This window comes from Salvia miltiorrhiza, chromosome 3, assembly GCF_028751815.1.
Source record: "Salvia miltiorrhiza cultivar Shanhuang (shh) chromosome 3, IMPLAD_Smil_shh, whole genome shotgun sequence".
NCBI lineage: Eukaryota > Viridiplantae > Streptophyta > Magnoliopsida > Lamiales > Lamiaceae > Salvia > Salvia miltiorrhiza.
Genome location: NC_080389.1, coordinates 22,650,120 through 22,658,252, shown reverse-complemented (window position 1 = coordinate 22,658,252; position 8,133 = coordinate 22,650,120). Strand labels below are relative to the sequence as shown.

General features: G+C 36.2%; 1 long non-coding RNA gene across 1 annotated transcript; it reads right to left on the bottom strand.

Annotated features, from left to right (window-relative positions):
• Positions 1-679: 679 nt before the first annotated feature.
• On the bottom strand, positions 680-5,615 carry LOC131015646 (uncharacterized). Its single transcript, XR_009098626.1, has 3 exons — positions 4,817-5,615; positions 4,557-4,727; positions 680-1,193 (listed from the first exon to the last, which is right to left on the bottom strand). It is a non-coding gene; the product is annotated as an uncharacterized LOC131015646 (long non-coding RNA).
• Positions 5,616-8,133: the final 2,518 nt, after the last annotated feature.

Below are 8,133 nucleotides of genomic sequence, written 5' to 3'. Positions count from 1 at the left end.
TCACCAAGATCACAAATTGATTCAACTGTGAGTCAAAAATAAATTATCTTAAAATTGTTTTCATTCATAATTCAAAATAATCTCAATAGCATCAAGAAATACATATATCAATAACCGTAAATTCATTTCTTAAAAAAATAATCCTAAATTCATAAAGTAGAAACAAAAAAAAAAAAAATTAATAAAATATACAACTGCAAGAATGAATAAAAAACTCTATTAATTCTGTAACATTAGGGCACCCATTACCTTATCCATTTGGTTCTACACATCGAAAATTTGAAATAAAAATTTCTATAATTCTATAGAAAGAACCACATGAATCTCATCATCACTTAGCACTTAATTCTATATTCAAAATCATATTGAACTATTTCAATAGTGAGCTCCTACATAAACTCTCAAAGCCACTACATAACATAATATATATATATATATATATAGTCACTAAGTAAGAAAAATACTTGAAATATACATACCTTTTTATAACTTTAGTAGGAATGTGGAGCGTCAAAATATGCTACATTGTTGCTATCCAACTGTACATAGAAACAAAAAGGTCAGAAAGCAAAATTCATAATTACAATAGAAAATAGAAGAATTATTGAGGTGTCACGATTAATCTGAACAATCAAAGAATAATTCATAAAATAAATAAAAATAATGGAACCCAAAAATCAAAACATCAATAACTTGTTTCTCTTGTTTCATGCCAATCATAGCTGAGAGAGAAATCGAGTATTCAATATCGGGAGGAAGACCTGGGTCTTTGATCCATATGTATCAAAATACTTGTGAGAAGAAACAACAAAATTTAACAATTATTTGGATAAAAATGTTAAAATGAAAATCCCGAAAATTGAATTGCCTCTATCACTCCCAAGATTGCAATAAAGATAAGTACGACCATATATGTTCTCAACTTTAAGTAGAGGTAGATGTTGCCTTCTTCCTTGGTGTAGCCTCGAGACCTAAAAAATTAATAAGCATAAATCTCATGCATTGAAAATCAAAACAAAAATAAATAAATGTACGGAAGGGAAACGACTAAACCTTCTATGTACTTGGTTATGAATCTGCTGTCACATGGCAGAGATACGTCATGCCATGCATCTGGTTCTTGTGGTCTTTTTACATAGGGCTTTGACAGTCCAGTTATTGGAGATCCATTTAAATCAATATCAATGAATTGTCTGCATTCATCGTTTATAAGATACAAAAATAATAATATGTAGCAAATATTAGTTTAGATAATTTGGGCATATCATTGCAGCGAATAATCAGTCCAACAATATAAAGTAATTCCTAATCAACAAATATATACATCTTAAACTTAATAGGATTGTCCAGAAGTTTGCTCGATGGAAAGGTCGTCATCTTTCTATGGCTGGGAGGCTTTGTTTAGTCAAGTCGGTTATTCAGAGTTCGATTGTTCACTCCATGATGGTTTACAAATGGCCAAAATCGTTACTGCACTCCCTTGACAGGAAATGTCGTAATTTCGTTTGGTCGGGAAATATTGATAAACGGCCCAGCTGTGCTGTTAGTTGGGGTAGAGTCTGCTCCCCCTTGAAAGAAGGCGGACTCGGCATTAGATCTTTTACGTTAATGAACAAATCTTATTTGATGAAGCTGGCTTGGAAGTTAATTCAGGGAACTGTTTGGGCGCATTCCATTCTGAGATCGAGATATCTAAACAATTTTGGGGTTGCAAAGGATTCGGTGTCGAACTCTTCTGTTTGGATTGGGATGAAAGAAGAAGTCAATCAGTTGGTGGATGATTCTTATGTTTGTATTGACCGTGGTGAGCATACTTACTTTTGGCGGGATGATTGGCTTGGGTACAAGCTTGTGGATAAACTTAAAATTCCGATATATATGCATGATTTTCTGAGCTTCTCGGTTAGTGATTATTTTTATGATGGTGTTTGGCATTTCACGACATCCTTTGTTTCTCGTTTTCCTGATATTGTGGATGATATTCTGCGTATTCCGATGGGCGGCCAGAGGGATACGAGATATTGGAAACAATCGGTTAAGGGTGAGGTTTCGGCCTCTTTGGCTTTTTCTAATATTTGCCATCGTTTTCCTGCTGTTAGCTGGGGCAAATGGATCTGGGAGGACTTTATTCCGATGAGGCGATCTATTCTCTGTTGGCGTGTCCTCCATGGGCGCTTGCCTACTTTTGATGTTCTGATCCGGCAAGGGTTAATTGCGCCCAATGCTTGTTCTTTGTGTCTCCAAGATAGTGAGACGATTTCGCATGTGCTTTGGGAGTGCTCGTGTGTTCGCCCTATTTGGACTGATTTTTTAGGTTGGTTTGGTAAAGAGAATCTCTTGGGGTGCATGGATATTCATTCCTTCTTAGTTCTGGCTTGGAATCTCTCTTGGAGTTCCCAAATTGGTTCCTTTTGGAAGGCGGGAATTATCACTCTGATGTGGCGTATCTGGTCGGGACGCAATGCGCTTATTTTTGAGGATTTGTGCTTTGATAGACGTGCGGTTTTGGCCTTTGTCAAGGCTTACTTTATGGAGATTGATGGGGTTTTCCGGAAGTTGGGTAATATTTCTAATTCTTGGGCTGACTATTCGATCACTCGTGCGATTGGGGTGAGGAGCCGTGCTGCTCCTCCCCCCTGTATGGTGGAGGTTCACTGGTGGCCTCCCGTTGGTCAATGGATTAAAGTTAATACAGATGGCTCGGCGGCGGGAGCTCCTGGAGTTATTGCTGCGGGTGGGGTTTTTCGAGACAAGTGGTCTCATGTCCGAGGTTGTTTTCATTTTAAAGACGGCAACGGCTTTGCTTTCGAGGCGGAATTGTTGGCTGTGATCTATGCTATTCACATTGCTCATACCCGAGGCTGGAGGCATCTGTGGGTTGAGGCTGACTCTATGTATGTGGTTCACCTTTTGTACTCTCGCTCGAGTGATGTTCCTTGGAGATTTAGGGCGTTTTGGCAGCATACTCTTCGCCTGCTTCGGGATTTTTCTTTGATGGTCTCGCATATTTACCGTGAGGGTAATCAACCGGCAGATATTATGGCCAATGATGATCGGCAGGAAGGCTGGTGGCCTTTTGCGATTGAGGAGATTAGGATTGCGGTTGCAAGGGATATGTCGACGCATAGTCATATCCGTATGGTTATATAAGCAGGTTCGTTGGTTCCCTTAGGCTTTGGTTGGGTTGTTTTCTTTAGTTGTTGGTCTCCTGTTTTCTTTCTTGGTTCTTCTTCTTCCGGTTTTCTTGAGCCGAGCTTCTTAGGGGTGATGGTTAGGCCGGAACTCCTGAAGTTGTCTCTTCCCGCTCCTGAACCGAATGTGAGTCTTTCACGAGTACTCTTTTTCCTTCTAAGGTCTCTTCTTCTTAGAAGGTTTTAATGAGGCTCGGTCTTTTGTTTGCTCTCTTTTGCGCTTTCTTGGATGTTTTGTACTCTTTTTCTTTTCCATTAATACAAGCCTTATTCTCATCATACATCTTAAACTTAATACTTTCATATCAACTACAGTGAATTCATACAACTAATAAGATGAAAACCACTCAAATCATAAATTAAAATTTTTGGGAGAAAAATGAGGATCAACAATCTTCATTATAACTGAAGATAAAAAATAATTAAATAACTTGAATGAAGTTTAACATGCTTGGGGTTTCATTAGATGAATAGCCTTTATTTACCCCTCAACCAAGGTATGAAAACATAAAATTACTAATGAAAGTTCTATTTCTTCATTCCAAACATCAAACAACAACATCAAATGTTACTACTTACTAACCCACATATGAGCACATTTTAGTGGTTTTAATTTCAATTTCAAATATTTAAGAACCACACCACCCAAGAAAATCAATGGAAAACATACTAAACATTAACTTCTTTATCTTAAACTTAAAAATCAACTCTTTAAATTTTATTCTTAGAACCTAAAAGTATTACTCTTTTCAGAGCAGTATGTTTTTGAATTAAGAAGAGTCTAATAATTTCAATTAAGACAATCACAAATTACATTTAAGACAATCACAAGTAAATGCAAATATGGAAAGTACAGAAACACTTAAACAAATCAATTATACACAAAGAACAAACCTTACTCGCTGGAGACCAATGCCTTGCAACATCGTTTAACTTTGTGTATTTAGAGACTAAAAAACACATTAAAAGCTTGACAGGCACTCTTCCGCTCCCTGCCTCTTTCTATCAAATAAAGGAGTAAACTATATATCGTTGAAAGCTAGAAGTATATAATAATGAGGTACATAGTAATTATAAGAATGGTCAGAATATATGACTGGCAACCAAATTCAGACACCAGAAAATGTAAGTTTTAGTATCAACCTTAGTTTAAATGGTAACATTAAATCATCTGAACATTAACAAATCCAGAAAATCTTGTAAAATAATTAATGGGAAATGAAGCCAAATTAGACCAAATTATTTCAAACACCCAGAATCGTAAAAGAACACTTATAAAATTTCACATATCATATTTATAAACATATTTTTTCCACCAATGATAAACTGAAATCATGTTACAGAGGGAAAAAGTGAGAAACAGACCAGAGTGCTTGTAGGAGTGCAAGTTATAGAGATTGTTAGGCTCCTTGCTGAATTCACACTCGTGGTTCCATTCCCGAACTGCTTCACCATAAGCGAATTGGTCTTCTTGCGATCTCCCATATCAGCTGCCCAGGAACCATCGCGATTTCTGAAAAATAAAATTGCTCCAAGCTGATAATCAATAAGAAAAAAAAAATACAAATTCAAGTCTGCTGAATAAGAAATAGAAAAAAGAAATAGGAATAGAGAGAAGAAAAAACTTGCTAGGTTTGCTCTTGCGCTTTGGAGGCGGCGCGAGGCCACATGCCAGCCTGAGTTTTGGGCGACGTTTGTTCGAGGCGGCGCGGCAAAGGCGGCGATTGCATCTCCATTAGAGTTTGATGAGCAAATGACAGCTGAGTCTCCGTCAGAGAATGGGTCACCCATGTGGTGGTAGAATTGGCAAAAGAGGAGAATTGGGTGAGGAAAAAGGTTCGAAGTTTGGGTATATTCTTTTGTAATTAGGTTGCTGATAATAGGCGGGGGAGAAATCTCTTTTCTCATATATCTATCGTTTCTCTTTTTCTCTCAATCGCGTTGAACAAATAACCATTCTCTCAGATTTCTTCCCTTTCACTTCTAAATTTCCGGCTATTAGTTGCTGCTGAAAATCGGTGTCGCAGCCACCAATCCACCGTCGACAACAACAAATCCGCGACCTGACAACTCCCTCTTATCTGATACTTTCATCTTCGCCTGATCCTCGTCTTCTCTCTCCCTAATCTCAGCGAATGGTGGCTGAGTTTTCATTATACTTTCATGAGCAAACATCGAGCAGAGTTAGAAGGGGGGTGAATCGAGGCAGTGGTGAAATAAGACGATGAGAAAGGGTGAGGAAAAGGGTTATGAAGTTTTGACGATTTCTTTTTTGTAATTCGGTTTCTGCAGAATTAATGGAGTAGATTTCAAAGTAGAGATCAAAAATGAATATGGAGACGGGAGAAAGTTTGATATCAATTAAACAGAAAAATCGTGGGAGAGAGAAAATATTATAGGGTTTCGTCACTTTCGTGGGATGTGGCAGAATAACTGATCTTCACCATGATCATTTGAAATTACTCACGTCTTTTTAAATTTTGTAAAAAAAATTGCCGGGAAAAAGTTACTGTTAAACTGCTCTTTTATATAATATATAGATTAAGTGGTTCTCGATTGGTGGGAAAAAGGTTTTAATTAATAATAAATTTATCCAATCACATTGTCACCATCCATAAATTAATTTAATAGAGAAAATTTTAATTTATTTAATTTATTTTTTAAAATAAATACTACTAGTATTTAATTATTTTACTATATTGTATGTATTGTATTTATCTTTTTTTAAAAATGCATTTTTTATGTTTATTTTAATTTTTAATAAAAATAAAAAATTACAAAAAAATAAGTGTAGACAATACAATAAAATAACTAAAAATCCAATTTTATTTTAAAAAATAATTATAGACAACACAATAAAATAACTAAAAATCTTATTTTTATTTTAAAAATAAGTTAAATAAATTATAAAAAAATTCTATTGAAAGCGATACTTCAGTGTATTCGTATGGCAACGACAAGCATCTGCGAGAGGCATCTGACTCAACTAGAACACCTCTAGATTGACTTGCAATAGGACAACCACACTCTAGCAGTGGTAAGCTAACCCAATGTCGTCTCTCAAGTAAGATCTTAAAGGGCTTTTAATTATGTCACACGAAAGCTGTAAACTTGGATTATTAAACTAAAACTTGGAAAGTAAACTTACGTGAATTTAAACTAAACTTAACTTGAAAGTAACTTAAACTTGTAAATTTAACTAGGCAAGAAACTATTAAACCCTAGGCAAGATTTAAACGAACTTAAAGTAAAAGCAACTTGAAAATTTAAATACTAACTAGGAATTTAAAGACTTGTAAATTAAAAACTTCTAAGCTAATATGAGCATAAAACTAAATTGCATAATTTAAAGGAAAGCATTAAAAAGCATAATTGAAATTGCATAATTTAAAGTGCAAAATTTAAATTGTAGAATTTAAAGAAACGCATGATTTAAACCAAGCAAGTAAATTAAAATAAATATTAAAATACCGTAAAACGTCTCGAGAAGCAACCTGTCACGTGATTACAACTCTAAACGGGAACTAACTAAAACTTGAATTGAAAGAACTATAATAAACTAACTAAGAACATAAATCGAAACTAAGAACTATGAAAGCAATAAAAACCTAAACTTTAGCTAACTAGGCGAAAACTAAAGATTAGGGCAAAAAGATTGATTCTAACTAAGTGCCGGAGGCAAAATGATTGATAACTAAATGCCGGAGGCAGAAGGATGTATCTTCATTCACGTTCAAGCCCCTTTTTATAGACTTCAAACCAATCCTAATCATCAAACTCTAGCGATTAACTCAAAGGTAATTAAGTCCAGCTAGATCGTGCTCTGCAAGTTATCTTAGCTCTGGCGAGAATTGGCTAACTCTGGAAATTCGGCTCTGGAAAGGTAAGACAGTGATGGAAGTCAGCTCTGTAAAGTTCAGATCTGGCGAGAATGGCAGAGCTAAAAGTCAACTCTGAATATGTTGACTCTGTCAAGTTTACTCCGGCGCGTAAGTCAGCTCTGATGATTTAGCTCTGCTCTGATAAGTTTGTTCTGCTCTGGAAATTTCAGCTCTGATAGGGAAGTTCAGCTCTGGAGATTTCAGCTCTGACTATGAAGTCAGCTCTGCTCTGGCATTTATGCTCTGCTCTGGCGAGCCTCTCTGCTCTGCTCTGCGTGGGCTTTTCAGCTTTGGCGCGGGCTTTTCAGCTCTGAACACCAGATTGCGCCAGAATACGCCATTCTACTCCAAAATCTCAAAAATTACACTTTTCCATCTATAAAACCTAAATCTCCTGCAAAGCATAAAACAAACCCATAAACGCACCAATTTCCAGAATATTTAACTTAAAATATGCACATGCAAACCCTTAAAATAAGAACAATTAAGCATAAATCAACCCCCCCCACACTTAGCCTTTTGCTTGTCCTCAAGCAAAATCAGTATGAATCCTAGGAAGAGATTAGTTTCAACGATGCTTATTTCCATCCACACATTCAACAAAGTCAATTCAAAATTTTCCAATCAACACACATCTCTCGATCATGCAAGTAACTCAAAGTTTAAGAAGCAACAAAATAGCAATGCAAGTAATTCGATCAGACCCAATTCTCCGCTAGAAGTGAATTCACTAATGTGATCGCCTTTATAATCAATATCACCATTTTTCACACTTTGTGTGCTTAAGTTTTCGACAGTTGAGCCATAATTCATGAAATAAAAACCATTTGGATGTAATCCAAAGTCTTTTCACGTGGTTTCCCATGCTCATAGTTAAACTAGAAGAGCAGAGACTCAGAGCTGTCACGTTTCAGAGCTGGCCAGATGTTTCTGAGCTGGTATTTTCAGAACATGTTCTGCTCTGGAAATTTCAGCTCTGATAGGGAAGTTTAGCTCTGGAGATTTCAGCTCTGACTATGAAGTCAGCTCTGCTCTGGCATTTACGCTCTGCTCTGGCGAGC